The sequence below is a fragment of the Nothobranchius furzeri genome, chromosome 4, assembly GCF_043380555.1.
Source record: "Nothobranchius furzeri strain GRZ-AD chromosome 4, NfurGRZ-RIMD1, whole genome shotgun sequence".
NCBI classification, from domain to species: domain Eukaryota; kingdom Metazoa; phylum Chordata; class Actinopteri; order Cyprinodontiformes; family Nothobranchiidae; genus Nothobranchius; species Nothobranchius furzeri.
Genome location: NC_091744.1, coordinates 66,643,279 through 66,662,315, shown reverse-complemented (window position 1 = coordinate 66,662,315; position 19,037 = coordinate 66,643,279). Strand labels below are relative to the sequence as shown.

General features: G+C 32.3%; 1 long non-coding RNA gene across 1 annotated transcript; it reads left to right on the top strand.

Moving 5' to 3' along the window:
• The first annotated feature begins 8,466 nt into the window (after nucleotides 1–8,466).
• Nucleotides 8,467–11,244, top strand: LOC139069762 (uncharacterized). Its single transcript, XR_011520461.1, has 4 exons — nucleotides 8,467–9,062; nucleotides 9,596–9,691; nucleotides 9,781–9,867; nucleotides 10,324–11,244. It is a non-coding gene; the product is annotated as an uncharacterized lncRNA (long non-coding RNA).
• The last annotated feature ends 7,793 nt before the right edge of the window (nucleotides 11,245–19,037 follow it).

Sequence of the window (19,037 nt, the reverse complement as noted above, 5' to 3'; positions counted from 1 at the left end):
CTCTCTGACCTTCATGCTTATTTAGAGCAGCTGATTTATAAAGTTAGCAGAGTTCATCCTTGGCAGTGGGTTCACTCACTCATTTAAAGATATCGGCCAGAGGCAAAATTCGTTTGAACAGCATGTGTAAATGTGTATTAAAACCTTAGATGAAAAAGGTTTTTGGATTTTGACGGCTGGAATTGTAAGATAATCTGATGTTTGTGACCGGCGCGGGAAAAACAGAAACTAACTTCCGGTCTAAGCCCTGGGCAGCTGCTGACGTTTCACATGGAGCTCTGCTGAAACAGCTGTAGTACACAACGCCTGACTCCGGTGTTTCTGCGTTAGCGTTATAGCAGAGAACAATGTGTCATCAATCAGATGTAGCTTCTGAAGCCTCTACTAGTCTGTCAGATTTGTGTTTTCTCTGGGATACGGCGACGAGAACGGATATTGGATTACCGGAGAAGTTCAACCGAGTTCCGACCCCGCCAGCTGGATATCACTACCAGAGGTGCAGACATGTTTTAGACCGTTTGACTCAGAAGACCTGCCTATGTCCTATTATTTGGACATAGAGGAGGATTCTGTTCATCTTCAGAACCAAAATTGATACGGTTTGTTTACTTTTCTTAAATATTTCATTTCCTGTGCTCCACTGGGAGCTCTAAGCTGACGAGTTCTCAGCTGGTCTTAGCTCCATCACGTGTCCCAATATAGTTCAGTAATCTACAGTTTTACTGCTGTGTGTATTTATTGATATAACTCTGGAAAATATTTAACCAACAATTTACCAGAATAAATCTTCCTGATGCTGGAGTAACTCCTTAGCTCAACTCGTTGTTTGCACTAATCCAGGATGTCATGGAGGTTCTAATGTTGAAATATAGAGATCATCTTTTAGATTATAACTGTGTGTGTGTGTGTGTGTGTGTGTGTGTGTGTGAGTGTGTGTGTGTAAAAATAGTGAATTTTACCCAAAAACTGAATCTTAAGGATCTTGAGGAGTGGGAGTCAGAGACACACACTTGCTGGTTCACCGGGGACTGGGGCCCTGTCCACACGTAGCCGGGGATCTGCCAAAACGTAGATATTTTTCTACGTTTTGGCCTGTCATCCACACGAAAATGGAGTTTTTTCACACGAAAATGGATCTTTTTGAAAACTCCGGCCAAAGTGAAGATCTGCGTTTTCTCCGTTTTGGGTGTCTACGTGTGGACGGACAAAACCGGAGTTTTAAGGTCCGCAACGTCACTTTCCGCGACAGAAAAATGCTGACATCACGTATGCGACCTGTGTTTACACTAGCCGGCATCATGGAAGCCCTCAGAGCTGCGCTCTGTCACTACCCGATCCATCAATTGTCCAATTGGTGGGCGGCGGGGGAAGTACTGCCGCCTACAGGTCTGGCATGTCCTTAACAACGTATTTATCCGGGTACGTGTGGACAGAGTTTGTTTTTAAAACCCGGTGGTGTGGATGCAAGTTTTTGGAGGGGCGGATATTTGTTTTTAAAAAACCCCAGCTACGTGTGGACTAGGCCTGGGTTTCCAGGTTGCTGGAGGACTGGAGGAGCTGAGCATGGAATAGGGAGCAGGATCCGGTAAGGCAGGGTCAGTATGGAGTGGAGAGCCAGGGACCGGCTGGGAGACAGCGGGACTGGTCCGGTAGGTTGCAGGACGGTGTGAAAGGTGGTGGTGGAAATCTGGAGAAGAGGCAGCTTACAAAAATCAGGCAAGCTTGGAAAAACACACAGGAACTAGCAATCTGGCCAGTGAATAAAGATGTCTCCCAGCAGCTTCTATGTCCCTGGCCAACTGATGAGCAGATGGACTGCAGCTGGTCCACTCATTGACACGCCCACCTGCAGGAGAAGCTCAGAGAAGGTTTAGCAGAGAGAGGAGGACTCACCTCAGACCATGACACCAAGATAACTTAAAGTGATAACTTACAACATTTTCATATTTTGAACTCACTTTCTTGAGCCAGTATGTGCCAAAATGACCCTTTACATGGTGAATGAAATGTCACTCAGACCCTCACCGCTCTGTGGCCAGAATACCACACATGCAACTTCAGATTGCCGGTCAGGTCTGTTGGACTTAGTAGAGCTGATATGCCTGGTTCTGCAGCCTTAACCCCTTCTTTCCACCGGAGCCGTCAGCAGCACTTTACTGCAGCAGCACGTCTTGCTCGCTTATGCTGCTGCTCGGCCCTTCCCACGAGACGCGTAGCAGCATGGGAGCAGCTGTCACCGACAGAGCACAAAGTCACACGAGTGACTTCGTCAGTAAACACAACAACTAGCAGGAGAAAACTACATTATGGCTCCAAAAGGTTTGTGTTTTATGTTCTGTCCGTTTTATAATCGCTAATACGGACCTGAAAAACAAAGGAGGCCACAAGCCAGGTGATAACTTCTCACGGGGCCGCACAGTTAGTAACTTTTTTAAAGTAAAGCAACCGGAAGGCAGTACGTTTCTTTATTCTGAAAATCTCGGGAAGCTTCGCTCTGTTTCCGCGTCCGATTTCCTGTCTTTCCTTCCCCAAAAATGTCGAACTTGACCCGTTTCAGAGGCGTAACGTGTAGAAAATAGAACCGGAGCGTAAGGGCCGCGACATGCTGCCCCTGAGACGCGGCCGACTCGCGCTGCTGACTGCTGCTGGTGGCTCCGGTGGAAAAGGTTCTGTTGACCACAGCAGTTCCTATCAGCAGCTATGACGTGCTGCTGCAGTAACGTGCTGCTGACGGCTCCGGTGGAAAGAAGGGGTAAGGTGCTTTTCCAGGAACACTACTCAGGGCAACTCGGACCGATGCAGTTCAGCCCGACCACGGTTTCCAAGGGCACGATTTGGTATTTTCCCTCTATTTTCTCCCCTATTTTTAGTCCCTGCTCCATTGAGGTACCTGGCAAGGCTGAGTTGGGCCGGTATCGTGATTCTGGCTGCTGATTGGCTGGGGGCTTCATGGAGCTGGCGTGGGAACAAAACTGCTTTCAGATGGGCTGACTCAAACCACGCTGTACAGAGCTGTTTTAGGCTGAGTAGTGCTCCTGGGAAACCACCTTTAGTGTCTGCATGAGCAGCAGCAGCTCCTAGATGTTAGTATTGGGTATGGAATGGAATATGATTTAAAATATAACTCGAGCAAAAGTGTTGTTCTATTCTACAGAACCACCCAGGATAAAAGGCTTAATTTTCCTGTGTTTAAGTTGTCCAGCAACAGTCTTGCAGTCTGTGAAAAGATAAAATATCTTGGACACTTTATCACAGCCTATATGAGTGACGATGATGATATTTACAGGCAGTGCTGCAAGCTATATGTGCAAGCAGACACCATTGCACAGAAATTCAGCTGTTGTTCCACACCTGTTAAAGTGGCATTAGTTAAAGCATACTGCACACCACTATATACTGCACATCTGTGGTCATTCTATAAAAAGTCTAGCTTGCACAGGTTACAAGTGGCATACAATGATGCAATGAGAATCCTCCTCAGAATTCCCAGGGGATAGCCTGGCAAGCCAGACTAAATAAATGTAAATGTATTATTTAGTCTGGCCACGCTCCATTGATGGCTCTCGGTTGTGGGGCGGGTTCTACCGTTGTCTTTCAAATGATCTCTGCATTCCACTGGACAATGAATGTGACATACTCTTGTTTCACTCTGTTGCATCATCCCACCCACCAGGCATATAGAGTGCCCTGATTGGCCCACAAAGTGGATAAAGCTCTGTGATTTGTTCACTAAGCAGATAGAGCACTACGATTGGCCCACCATTATGGACCAATTACAGCTCTTTGTGTGTTTGAAACCCCTCTAGAGAGCTGTGATTGGCTAGCCAGAGTCCTGGTAGGAGCTGTGGAGGTTCCAATGGAGCATGCCTAGACCAAACTTTGCAAAGCAAGAATTTGGTCTAGTTCACTAGAATACCCAGGGGAGGCAGTGCTAGTCAAACGTTTGTTTCTGTGAGAGTGTGTACATTTAAGGCACTTCTAAGACATTTAATGTTCAAGTTTATGAGACGGCTGGAAGAATCTTCCAATAGTATTATAGTTGCTCTCGTTATATGTCTAGGCTGGGAATGCACTGGTTAAAATGTTTGGGTGGATTTATCTCAACTAGTTAGTTTTGTTGTCCCTTACCTCCACTGCAGTTATATCCTGTGATTTTATAGGCTTTTATTGGTATTAATGTTAATTGGTATCCTTTCTTTTCTTGTATCTTTTTCTTTTATCTGTATGTTTCTTTTAAAATGGACTTTAAGTCTGGCAATAAACTATAGGGATGAGCGAGTACACTGCTATCTGTATCTGTATCTAATCAACCAAGCAAATTATCTGCATCTGTATCTGTACTCGGAATGGGCGTGGCATAACCCGGAAGTGGGTGTGGTTTAGCCGGAAGTGGGTGTGGCTTACATAAATACATTATTTTAAGTCTGAAATTAATATGGAATGATCAGAAGTTGATATGTGTATTGTTTATTTGAAAACTATTTACATAGCAGCCTCAGAATTGAGATTAAATATTTTTGATCACAATAGTAAAGGAACTATTTCAGAACAAGTGTTTCAATAAAATCAGAACATTAATATTTAAGTGCATGGATTAATACATTTGAACTCATGCAGTAGGAACTAGGAAATATGAAATGCTACAACTAGACACAACTTTATGTAATGTTCATTAAAACGTTAAAATGTTCATTAAAATCTTCATTAAAACATTAAATTCTTCATTAAAACGTTAAAATGTTCATTAAAACGTTACAATCTTCATTTTTAAAAACGTTAAGATGTTCATGAAAACGTTTAAATGTCCATTAAAATGTTAAATTCTTCATTAAAACGTTTAAATGTTCATTAAAACGTTAAATTCTTCATTAAAACGTTAAAATCTTCATTAAAACGTTTAAATGTTCCTTTTTAAAAACATTAAAATCGTCATTAAAACGTTAAAATCTTCATTAAAATGTTAAAATCATCATTAAAATGTTTAAATGTTCATTAAAACGTTAAAATCTTCATTAAAATGTTTAAATGTTCAGTTTTAAAAACGTTAAAATGTTCATTAAAATGTTAAAATGTTCAATGAAACGTTTAAATGTTCATTAAAACATTAAATTCTTCATTAAAACGTTTAAATGTTCAGTTTTAAAAACGTTTAAAGGTTCAATAAAACGTTAAAATCTTCATTTTTAAAACGTTAAAATCTTCATTAAAATGTTTAAATGTTCAGTTTTAAAAACGTTAAAATGTTCATTAAAATGTTAAAATGTTCAATGAAACGTTTAAATGTTCATTAAAACATTAAATTCTTCATTAAAACGTTTAAATGTTCAGTTTTAAAAACGTTTAAAGGTTCAATAAAACGTTAAAATCTTCATTTTTAAAACGTTAAAATGTTCATTAAAACGTTTAAATGTTCAGTAAAATGTTAAAATCTTCATTCAAACATTAAAATGTTCATTAAAATGTTAAAATGTTCATTAAACAATAAATTCTTCATTAAAACATTTAAATGTTCATTTTTAAAAACGTTAAAAGGTTCATTAAAACGTTTAAATGTTCACTTTTAAAAACGTTAAAATGTTAATTAAAATGTTTAAATGTTCATTATAACGTTAAATTCTTCATTAAAACGTTTAAATTTTCATTTTTAAAAATGTTAAAAGGTTCATTAAAACGTGTAAAGTTTCATTTTTAAAAACGTTAAAATGTTAATTAAAATGTTTAAATGTTCATTAAAATGTTAAATTCTTCATTAAAACGTTTAAATTTTCATTTTTAAAAACGTTTAAAGGTTCATTAAAACGTTAAATTTTTCATTACAATGTTTAAATGTTCGTTTTTAAAAACGTTTAAAGGTTCATTAAAAAGTTAAAATGTTCTTTGTTGAAACAAGCAGTCTCCTTCTGATATCAAAAAGAAACAAGCAGGATCTTGATGATATCATAAAGAAACAAGCAGTCTGCCTCTGACATCATAAAGAAACAAGCAGTCTCCTTCTGATATCATGTAGAAACAAGCAGTCTCCTTCTGATATCATGTAGAAACAAGATATATATGTCTGATATATATCAGAATATATATATGCTTGTTGAATATAAATCTTCATTAAAACGTTTAAATGTTCATTTTTTAAAATCGTTAAAATGTTCATTAAAACATTAAATTCTTCATTAAAACGTTTAAATGTCCATTAAAACATTAAATTCTTCATTAAAACGTTTAAATGTTCATTTTTAAAAACTTTTAAAGGTTCATTAAAACGTTAAAGTTTTCATTACAACGTTTAAATGTCCATTAAAACATTAAATTCTTCATTAAAACGTTTAAATGTTCATTTTTAAAAACGTTTAAAGGTTCATTAAAACGTTAAAGTTTTCATTACAACGTTTAAATATTCGTTTTTAAAAACGTTAAAATCATCATTAAAACATTTAAATCTTCATTAAAACGTTCAAATGTTCATTTTTTTTAAACGTTAAAATGTTCATTAAAACATTAAATTCTTCATTAAAACGTTTAAATGTCCATTAAAACATTAAATTCTTCATTAAAACGTTTAAATGTTCATTTTAAAAAATGTTTGAAGGTTCATTAAAACGTTAAAATGTTCATTTTTTAAACAAGCAGTCTCCTTCTGATATCATGTAGAGACAAGCAGTATCTTGCTGATATCATAAAGAAACAAGCAGTCTGCCTCTGACATCATAAAGAAACAAGCAGTCTCCTTCTGACATCATAAAGAAACAAGGAGTCTGCCTCTGATATCATAAAGAAACAAGATATACATGTCTGATATAAATCAGAATATATATATGCTTGTTGAATATAAATCTTCATTAAAACGTTTAAATGTTCGTTTTTAAAAACATTAAAATTATCATTCAAATGTTTAAATGTTCACTTTTTAAAAACATTAAAATCTTCATTAAAACGTTTAAATGTTCATTAAAACGTTAAATTCTTCATTAAAATGGTTAAATGTTCATTTTTTTAAAACGTTAAAATCAGGGGTGGATTAAGGACTGAAGAACATCTGGGGCTTAACACACACACACACACGCGCGCACATGCACACGTGACACTCACTAGTCAACTACATATATGTCTTGTACCACATAATTTTTAATCTGAAGCTACATTTTAAGCATTTTTAGGGCAGAGTATTGTTCCTGTTAGTGTTTAGTGTGAGATGATAGTAAATATTCCCGTTCTTTCTCCAACAACTTTGCCTGATAGTAAGCTAACTTTAGGCAAACCAGCAGCACAATAAATATTTTCAAATAAGACTCACAAACCTGAGTCATCACCAGTCTCATCAAAGCTGGGGTTCTGTTGCGGTACTTTTGGTCTAAAAAACGTCCTTATGTCCATCTTCACTCATGCGTTTCAGGCAGAGAGTGTAGAAGAAACCGGCTGCTGAGGGGCTTCTTCTTCAGTGGTGGAGGCTCAGGCAGGCTGTATACAAACTACTGCCAGCTGCTCCCTCTCTGTTAGACTTTGGTACTGCATGTTAGTCTAATGAGCTTTGAAAGAAACAGACGTACTGCATGTTACTTCCACGATTTAGATCCGGGGCTTCCTATGAAACATCCGGGGCTTCAGCCCAAGTAGCCGGGCCTAACGCCGCCCCTGGTTAAAATCTTCATTAAAACATTAAAATGTTCATTAAAACGTTAAAATCTTCATTAAAACGTTAAAATCTTCATAAAAACGTTAAAACCTTCATTTTTGAAAACGTTGAAATGTTCATTAAATCGGTAAAATCTTCATAAAAACGTTAAAACCTTCATTTTTGAAAACGTTGAAATGTTCATTAAAACGTTAAAATGTTCATTAAAACATTTAAATGTTCATTAAAACGTTGAAATGTTCATTAAAACGTAAAAATCATCATTAAAATGTTTAAATGTTCATTAAAACGTTAAATTCTTCATTAAAACGGTTAAATGTTCATTTTTTAAAATGCTAAAATGTTCATTAAAATGTTTAAATGTTCATTAAAACGTTAAAATGTTCATTTTTTGAAACAAGCAGTCTCCTTCTGACGCCATAAAGAAACAAGCAGTCTCTTTCTGATATCATGTAGAAACAAGCAGTCTCCTTCTGACGCCATAAAGAAACAAGCAGTCTCTTTCTGATATCATGTAGAAACAAGCAGTCTCCTTCTGACATCATAAATAAACAAGCAGTCTCCTTCTGACATCATAAATAAACAAGCAGTCTCCTTCTGACATCATAAAGAAACAAACAGTATCTTGCTGATATAAAGAAACAAGCAGTCTCCTTCTGACATCATAAAGAAACAAGCAGTCTACTTCTAATATCCTGTAACAAGATATATATGTCTGATATATATCAGAATATATATATGCTTGTTGAATTTAAATCTTCATTAAAACGTTTAAATCTTCTTAAAACATTTAAATTTTCATTTTTTAAAAACATGAAAATGTTCATGAAAACGTTTAAAGGAGACATAACATGAAAAACCCACTTTTTTATCCGTTAACACAGTGTGTTTCACATTTTAAGTGTCTAAGTGAGCAAAAAGGCTTATATTATTCACTGGAGTTGCTATTTAGATATTTAATAATTAAGTTTTGGGCATATTTGTCCACCCGTTCAGTTTTTCAAATTATCTATTACATCAGTAATTTATTTCGTCAGGATAACTACCAAATATGGTAATGGCCCTCGGCTAAACACAGAGCCAATCCGCCATTTTTTCATCTCGCTAAGATTTTTTGTAGTCCTATTGGAAAAATGCAGAATGTCTGGTTATTTTAGCCACACACAGCTCAAAACTGTTCCTCGTTTTAAGGAAGGGTGGTGTGGCAGTATTTAAACCCAGGAGCTGATGACACTACTGCTAAAAAAAAAAAAACAGAAGAAAAACTAGTGTGTGTGTGTGTGTGTGTGTGTGTGTGTGTGTGTGTGTGTGTGTGTGTGTGTGTGTGCGCGTGGTTCGTTCGTGTCTCCTGGCTAGTAAGTACTGAGGGCTTCATCTATCTAAAAGGAGTCATTTCCATCTGAATGTGACAGCACTGGGACACAGCAGCAGAGCGGTAAGCTTCATATAACTCTAAAATGTCGACAAACTTTACTTTAGGTTTACAGGCATTAGCAGCACTAAAGCGTTAGCATCCGGCTTGCTATCGCTAGCACAGTATGCTAGTAAAGTTAGCACCCAGATTAATGTGGATTTGGCTGATTTTCGTGGAATAAAACGTGATTTCTGATCAACGCCTTCTTTTACACCAGACGTACATCCACTGATTGTAGCAGCAGAGAGCCTGTGTGTTATTTTACATGAGTGTGATGTAATCTTAGCATCCAGTAAATAAAGTCCCATATCAGCTAAAATGCAGCGTGACAAAGTCATTAAAGTGCGTCAACACAGTGGATTTAATAGAGTTTTAAAGAACAATCTCTGAGTGAAGTGAGGTTAGTTTTTTGTCTCACTGCAGATATAAAAACGAACTCTGCATCAGTCAGACGCAGCAAAGCTCATGGTCTGTATGAGCGTGAGCATCGGAAAGCTGATCAAATCAGCTGTAAAATAATTAAAACAAAGTAAAAATGTTCCTTTGCTTTTTAGAGTCCACATCCAGAAGACTGGAGCCGTGTTTCACTGACAGGCTGTCAGACTAACGCCCTGATGAGCTCAGCTGGGACAAACTGGTCTGATGTTTAGGTAAGTGAAGATCTGCTTCTCCAAGTCCTTGAGATGCTAGTAAAAATAATTTAGCCAGCTTGCTAATGTTACTTTTCTTCTCCTCTAAGGAACACAGAACGCTCGGATGTGGGAGCTCACGTCACCTACTGAAGAAGGAGACCCACCAGTAAAGAGACGGTCTGGACCAGACCAAAGTGAGTGATGACACACCTCAGCCACCCTCATCATTAAGAACACCTCACCCCCTGAATCACTCCGTCTGATGACAGCAGAGTGATTTATTTGATGTTTTACTTGTTTAGTCTGTTTAGAAATTATTGAATTACATTATTTTCTGTAAACAACCATCTGATCTGGATGTGTGCAGAATAACTTTCCCCAAATTCAGCAGCAGCTGGCCTGTAAAAACAGCTGCAGCATGTAGTAAGTCTGTCTGCACTGCTCTCTACTGAGCTTCCTTTCATAAGGAATCATTTGTATAATTTTAGTGTCACTATTTTATTACATTTGTAAGAATATGAAGTCACTGCAGCAAAGTGAACTTGTGAACAAACACAAACGTGACTATAAACATGAAAGCTAAAGAACCAACTTTCCTAAAGCTGCTTGTAAACAAAATATGTCACTAATGTTATTGTCTATCATTGCAGAATATGGCGATGACATCATGGAACTGGTCTTTGGAAAAGTTTTCCCTGAACCAACTCCGTTTCTAGATGAGGTAGAGAAGATCTGCATCTCACCAACCCTCTGGTCTCAGTATTCAGACAACGGAGGTCTCCCACTGTTATCCAGGACCAGTTTGAAGCCCACATACTGCCCCTCCCTCATCATCAGGAAACAACAATCCGTATCCTGAGGACAACAGAAGACGGCAGGAGGACAGGAACTCTGAGACCTAGATACCACAGCACCGGGACACAAAGCACCTGTGTGCACAACGCCTGTTTAACTACTAAAGCCTGTTTATTATATTGTTCTACTTATTTGCTGTGAGGTTAATACTTAGAAAATTTGTATTTTAATGTAAACAATAAAAAAATCACTGATTGTATGTTTTCTTTTAGATGTAATGGTCCAAACTCCGCCTTGTAGACATTTATTGCATCCTGTAGGTAAATACACAGAACAGGCTCAGGTCCAGGATGACCCAGCATGCTCTTCTTCCATTCTGGCTGTTAGGGATTGTATCAATAACTCAATGCCTACTGATGTTTCCACCTAACGGTATTTATTTAGAATGCAGGTAAGATTTAACTATATTTGTTAGCAAAGCAGACTGATCTTGGGAATTTCACTGCAGCACTGATGTCCACCTCTCTGTACACATTAGAGAGAATTACCACTTTACAGCTAAACACACATTTAATAAAGATATAGGCTACGCATTGCAGACAATAAAAACAAAGTTCTAAGCATTAGAATTATAATCACATTAAAGAACATTTGGAGGAATGTTCTTTATTTTTGACTAGAATCTCAAATCTTTAAATTAAAATGTAACTGCTTTTTATCCATTTTCAGCCATTAAGACACCCAATATTAAATAAGACTACTTATAAAATTATTTATAATTATATGTATGTATATATATATATAGATAGAGATCTTAATAAAATATATTTTTAATGGTGTTTTAATGAGCTGTATCATTTTTTAAAACATTTTTATAGAAATAAATAAGCAAGCAGCATTCCTTGTGTGTGTGCGCGTGCGCGTGCCTGCTCGCTTGTCCCGTCGGCCGTGACGGATGTGTGTGTGTGTGTGCGCGCACGTGCCTGCTCACTTGTCCCTCCGTCAGCCGTGACGGGTGTGTGTGAGTGACTACAGAAAAATGCATGAGAGAGTTAGCAGCCTTGAAACAGCTTGATTAACTACTCTCCCCACATGTTTTAAAAATGCTAATATGCTATGCTAAATCTGCTATGCTAAATAATGATTTCTCTATAGAACTACAAAGTCCGGCTGGGGGAGGAGAGTACAGGTCTGCACTATGGAGGGGGGCGGAGTTTACAGCTCCTCCTCCAGTTTAAAGAGACAGTACCCAAAAACGGCTCGTTCTCAAGACTCTCCTCAGAACAGGGGTAGATGAGGGTCTGTAGAGCAACAATAATGAGGAAATCAGACCAAAGAACTGCAGTTCCACTGTATTTAGACCCCCAACTGAAGGATTTAGATGTAAAAAGGAATAACTTAAAAGCATGTTATGTCTCCTTTAAATGTCCATTAAAACGTTAAATTCTTCATTAAAACATTTAAATGTTCATTTTTAAAAACGTTAAAAGAATCATTAAAATGTTAAAATGTTCATTAAAACGTTAAAATGTTCATTAAAACGTTAAAATCTTCATTAAAACGTTAAATTATTCATTAAAACGTTTAAATGTTCATTAAAACAATAAAATGTTCATTTTTAAAAATGTTAAAATGTTCATTAAAACGTTGAAATGTTCATTAAAACGTAAAAATGTTTATTAAAACGTTTAAATGTTCATTAAAACATTATAATCTTTATTAAAACGTTAAAATCTTCATTTTTAAAAATGTTTAAATGTTCATTAAAACGTTTAAATGTTCATTAAAACGTTTAAATGTTCATTAAAACGTTTAAATGTTCATTAAAACGTTAAAATCGTCATAAAAACGTTAAAATCTTCATTTTTAAAAATGTTAAAAAGGTTCATTAAAACGTTAAAATGTTCATTAAAACGTTTAAATGTTCATTAAAACGTTAAAATGTTCATTAAAACGTTAAAATCATCATTAAAATGTTTAAATGTTCATTGAAACGTTAAATTCTTCATTAAAACGGTTAAATGTTCATTTTTAAAAACGTTAAAATGTTCATTAAAACTTTAAAATGTTCATTAAAACGTTAACATGTTCATTAAAATGTTAAAATCTTCATTAAAATGTTTAAATATTCATTTTTAAAAACGTTAAAATGTTCATTAAAATGTTTAAATGTTCATTAAAACGTTAAATTCTTCATTACAACGTTTAAATGTTCATTTTTAAAAACGTTAAAATGTTCAATAAAATGTTTGTGTTCATTAAAACATCAAATTCTTCATTAAAACGTTTAAAGGTTCATTAAAACGTTAAATTTTTCATTACAATGTTTAAATATTCATTTTTTAAAAATGTTTAAAGGTTCATTAAAACGTTAAAATGTTCATTTTTTAAACAAGCAGTCTCCTTCTGAAATCATGTAGAGACAAGCAGTATCTTGCTGATATCATAAAGAAACAAGCAGTGCCTTGATGATATCATAAAGAAACAAGCAGTCTCCTTCTGACATCATAAAGAAACAAGCAGTCTGCCTCTGACATCATAAAAAAACAAGCCGTATCTTTCTGACATCATAAAGAAACAAGCAGTCTCCTTCTGACATCATAAAGAAACAAGCAGTCTGCCTCTGAAATCATAAAGAAACAAGCAGTCTTCTTCTTATATCATGTAGAAACAAGCAGTCTCCTTCTGACATCATAAAGAAACAAACAGTATCTTGCTGATATAAAGAAACAAGCAGTCTCTTTCTGATATCATGTAGAAACAAGCAGTCTCTTTCTGATATCATGTAGAAACAAGCAGTCTCCATCTAATATCATGTAGAAACAAGCAGTCTCCTTCTTATATCATGTAGAAACAAGCAGTCTCCTTCTGATATCATGTAGAAACAAGCAGTCTCCTTCTGACATCATAAAGAAACAAGCAGTCTCCTTCTGATATCATGTAACAAGACATATATGTCTGATATATATCAGAATATATATATGCTTGTTGAATTTAAATCTTCATTAAAACATTTAAATTTTCATTTTTAAAAACGTTAAAATCATCATTAAAACGTTTAAATCTTCATTAAAACGTTTAAATTTTCATTTTTTTAAAACGTTAAAATGTTCATGAAAACGTTTAAATGTCCATTAAAACGTTAAATTCTTCATTAAAACGTTTAAATGTTCATTTTTAAAAATATTAAAAGGTTAATTAAAATGTTAAAATTTTCATTAAAATGTTAAAATGTTCATTAAAATGTTAAAATCTTCATTAAAACGTTAAAATGTTCATTAAAACGTTAAAATGTTCATTAAAACGTTAAAATCTTCATTAAAACGTTAAATTATTCATTAAAATGTTTAAATGTTCATTAAAACAATTAAATGTTCATTTTTAAAAACGTTAAAATGTTCATTAAAACATTTAAATGTTCATTAAACGTTTAAATGTTCATCAAAATGTTTAAATGTCCATTAAAACGTTAAATTCTTCATTAAAACGTTTAAATGTTCATTTTTAAAAATATTAAAAGGTTAATTAAAATGTTAAAATTTTCATTAAAATGTTAAAATGTTCATTAAAATGTTAAAATCTTCATTAAAACGTTAAAATGTTCATTAAAACGTTAAAATGTTCATTAAAACGTTAAAATCTTCATTAAAACGTTAAATTATTCATTAAAATGTTTAAATGTTCATTAAAACAATTAAATGTTCATTTTTAAAAACGTTAAAATGTTCATTAAAACATTTAAATGTTCATTAAACGTTTAAATGTTCATCAAAATGTTTAAATGTTCATTAAAACGTTAAAGTCGTCATAAAAACGTTAAAATCTTCATTTTTAAAAATGTTAAAAAGGTTCATTAAAATGTTAAAATGTTCGTTAAAACGTTAAAATCATCATTAAAATGTTTAAATGTTCATTGAAACGTTAAATTCTTCATTAAAATGTTTAAATGTTCATTGAAACGTTAAATTCTTCATTAAAACGGTTAAATGTTCATTTTTTTAAACATTAAAATGTTCATTAAAACGTTAACATGTTCATTAAAATGTTAAAATCTTCATTAAAATGTTTAAATATTCATTTTTAAAAACGTTAAAATGTTCATTAAAATGTTTAAATGTTCTTTAAAACGTTAAATTCTTCATTAAAACGTTTAAATGTTCATTTTTAAAAACGTTAAAATGTTCATTAAAATGTTTGTGTTCATTAAAACATCAAATTCTTCATTAAAACGTTTAAATGTTCATTTTTAAAAACGTTTAAAGGTTCATTAAAATGTTAAATTTTTCATTACAATGTTTAAATATTCATTTTTAAAAATGTTTAAAGGTTCATTAAAACGTTTAAATGTTCATTTTTTTAAACAAGCAGTCTCCTGATATCATGTAGAGACAAGCAGTATCTTGCTGATATCATAAAGAAACAAGCAGTCTCCTTCTGACATCATAAAGAAACAAGCAGTCTCCTTCTGACATCATAAAGAAACAAGCAGTATCTTTCTGACATCATAAAGAAACAAGCAGTCTCCTTCTGATATCATGTAGAAACAAGATATACATGTCTGATATATATCAGAATATATATGCTTGTTGAATATAAATCTTCATTAAAGCGTTTAAATGTTCGTGTTTAAAAACGTTAAAATCATCAATAAAACGTTTAAATGTTAACTTTTTAAAAACATTAAAATCTTCATTAAAACGTTTAAATGTCCATTAAAACATTAAATTCTTCATTAAAACGTTTAAATGTTCATTTTTTAAAACATTACAATGTTCATTAAAATGTTTAAATGTTCATTAAAATGTTAAAATCTTCATTAAAACATTTAAATGTTCATTAAAACGTTAAAATGTTCTTTTTTTTAAACAAGCAGTCTCCTTCTGATATAAAGAAACAAGCAGTGCCTTGATGATATCATAAAGAAACAAGCAGTCTCCTTCTGACATCATAAAGAAACAAGCAGTCTGCCTCTGAAATCATAAAGAAACAAGCAGTCTCCTTCTTATATCATGTAGAAACAAGCAGTCTCCTTCTGATATCATGTAGAAACAAGCAGTCTCCTTCTGATATCATGTAGAAACAAGCAGTCTCCTTCTTATATCATGTAGAAACAAGCAGTCTCCTTCTTATATCATGTAGAAACAAGCAGTCTCCTTCTGATATCATGTAGAAACAAGCAGTCTCATTCTGACATCATAAAGAAACAAGCAGTCTCCTTCTGATATCATGTAACAAGACATATATGTCTGATATATATCAGAATATATATATGCTTGTTGAATTTAAATCTTCATTAAAACGTTTAAATTTTCATTTTTAAAAACGTTAAAATCATCATTAAAACGTTTAAATCTTCATTAAAACGTTTAAATTTTCCTTTTTTAAAAACATTAAAATGTTCATGAAAACGTTTAAATGTCCATTAAAACGTTAAGTTCTTCATTAAAACGTTTAAATGTTCATTTTTAAAAACATTAAAATGTTCATTAAAATGTTAAAATTTTCATTAAAATGTTAAAATGTTCATTAAAATGTTAAAATCTTCATTAAAACATTAAAATGTTCATTAAAACGTTAAAATGTTCATTAAAATGTTAAAATCTTCATTAAATTGTTTAAATGTTCATTAAAACAATAAAATGTTCATTTTTAAAAATGTTAAAATGTTCATTAAAATGTTTAAAGGTTCATGAAAACGTTGAAATGTTCATTAAAACGTAAAAATGTTTATTAAAACGTTTAAATGTTTATTAAAACATTATAATCTTTATTAAAACGTTAAAATCTTCATTTTTAAAAACGTTAAAATGTTCATTAAAACGTTTAAATGTTAATTAAAACATTTAAATGTTCATAAAAACGTTTAAATGTTCATTAAAACGTTTAAATGTTCATTAAAATGTTTAAATGTTCATTAAAACGTTAAAATCATCATTAAAATGTTTAAATGTTCATTGAAACGTTAAATTCTTCATTAAAACGGTTAAATGTTCATTTTTTTAAATGTTAAAATGTTCATTAAAAAGTTAACATGTTCATTAAAATGTTAAAATCTTCATTAAAATGTTTAAATATTCATTTTTAAAAATGTTTAAAGGTTCATTAAAACGTTTAAATGTTCATTTTTTTAAACAAGCAGTCTCCTGATATCATGTAGAGACAAGCAGTATCTTGCTGATATCATAAAGAAACAAGCAGTGCCTTGATGATATCATAAAGAAACAAGCAGTCTCCTTCTGACATCATAAAGAAACAAGCAGTCGCCTTCTGACATCATAAAGAAACAAGCAGTATCTTTCTGACATCATAAAGAAACAAGCAGTATCATTCTGACATCATAAAGAAACAAGCAGTCTCCTTCTGATATCATGTAGAAACAAGATATATATGTCTGATATATATCAGAATATATATATGCTTGTTGAATATAAATCTTCATTAAAGCGTTTAAATGTTCGTGTTTAAAAACGTTAAAATCATCATTAAAACGTTTAAATGTTAACTTTTTAAAAACATTAAAATCTTCATTAAAACGTTTAAATGTCCATTAAAACATTAAATTCTTCATTAAAACGTTTAAATGTTCATTTTTTAAAACGTTACAATGTTCATTAAAATGTTTAAATGTTCATTAAAATGTTAAAATCTTCATTAAAACATTTAAATGTTCATTAAAACGTTAAAATGTTCTTTTTTTTAAACAAGCAGTCTCCTTCTGATATAAAGAAACAAGCAGTGCCTTGATGATATCATAAAGAAACAAGCAGTCTGCCTCTGAAATCATAAAGAAACAAGCAGTCTCCTTCTTATATCATGTAGAAACAAGCAGTCTCCTTCTGATATCATGTAGAAACAAGCAGTCTCCTTCTGATATCATGTAGAAACAAGCAGTCTCCTTATATCATGTAGAAACAAGCAGTGCCTTGATGATATCATAAAGAAACAAGCAGTCTGCCTCTGAAATCATAAAGAAACAAGCAGTCTCCTTCTGATATCATGTAGAAACAAGCAGTCTCCTTCTTATATCATGTAGAAACAAGCAGTCTCCTTATATCATGTAGAAACAAGCAGTGCCTTGATGATATCATAAAGAAACAAGCAGTCTGCCTCTGAAATCATAAAGAAACAAGCAGTCTCCTTCTGATATCATGTAGAAACAAGCAGTCTCCTTATATCATGTAGAAACAAGCAGTGCCTTGATGATATCATAAAGAAACAAGCAGTCTGCCTCTGAAATCATAAAGAAACAAGCAGTCTCCTTCTGATATCATGTAGAAACAAGCAGTCTCCTTCTTATATCATGTAGAAACAAGCAGTCTCCTTCTGATATCATGTAGAAACAAGCAGTCTCCTGATATCATGTAGAAACAAGCAGTCTCCTTCTTATATCATGTAGAAACAAGCAGTCTCCTTCTTATATCATGTAGAAACAAGCAGTCTCATTCTGACATCATAAAGAAACAAGCAGTCTCCTTCTGATATCATGTAACAAGACATATATGTCTGATATATATCAGAATATATATATGCTTGTTGAATTTAAATCTTCATTAAAACGTTTAAATTTTCATTTTTAAAAACGTTAAAATCATCATTAAAACGTTTAAATCTTCATTAAAACGTTTAAATTTTCATTTTTTAAAAACATTAAAATGTTCATGAAAACGTTTAAATGTCCATTAAAACGTTAAGTTCTTCATTAAAACGTTTAAATGTTCATTTTTAAAAACGTTAAAAGGTTCATTAAAATGTTAAAATTTTCATTAAAATGTTAAAATGTTCATTAAAATGTTAAAATCTTCATTAAAACATTAAAATGTTCATTAAAACGTTAAAATGTTCATTAAAACGTTAAAATCTTTATTAAAATGTTAAATTATTCATTAAAACAATAAAATGTTCATTTTTAAAAATGTTAAAATGTTCATTAAAACGTTTAAAGGTTCATGAAAACGTTGAAATGTTCATTAAAACGTAAAAATGTTTATTAAAACGTTTAAATGTTTATTAAAACATTATAATCTTTATTAAAACGTTTAAAGGTTCATGAAAACGTTGAAATGTTCATTAAAACGTAAAAATGTTCATTAAAACGTTTAAATGTTAATTAAAACGTTTAAATGTTCATTAAAACGTTTAAATGTTCATTAAAACGTTTAAATGTTCATTAAAATGTTTAAATGTTCATTAAAACGTTAAAATCGTCATAAAAACGTTAAAATCTTCATTTTTAAAAATGTTAAAAAGGTTCATTAAAATGTTAAAATCTTCATTAAAACGTTTAAATGTTCATTAAAACGTTAAAATCATCATTAAAATGTTTAAATGTTCATTGAAACGTTAAATTCTTCATTAAAACGGTTAAATGCTCATTTTTTTAACGTTAAAATGTTCATTAAAAAGTTAACATGTTCATTAAAATGTTAAAATCTTCATTAAAATGTTTAAATATTCATTTTTAAAAACGTTAAAATGTTCATTAAAATGTTTAAATGTTCATTAAAACGTTAAATTCTTCATTAAAACGTTTAAATGTTCATTTTTAAAAACGTTAAAATGTTCATTAAAA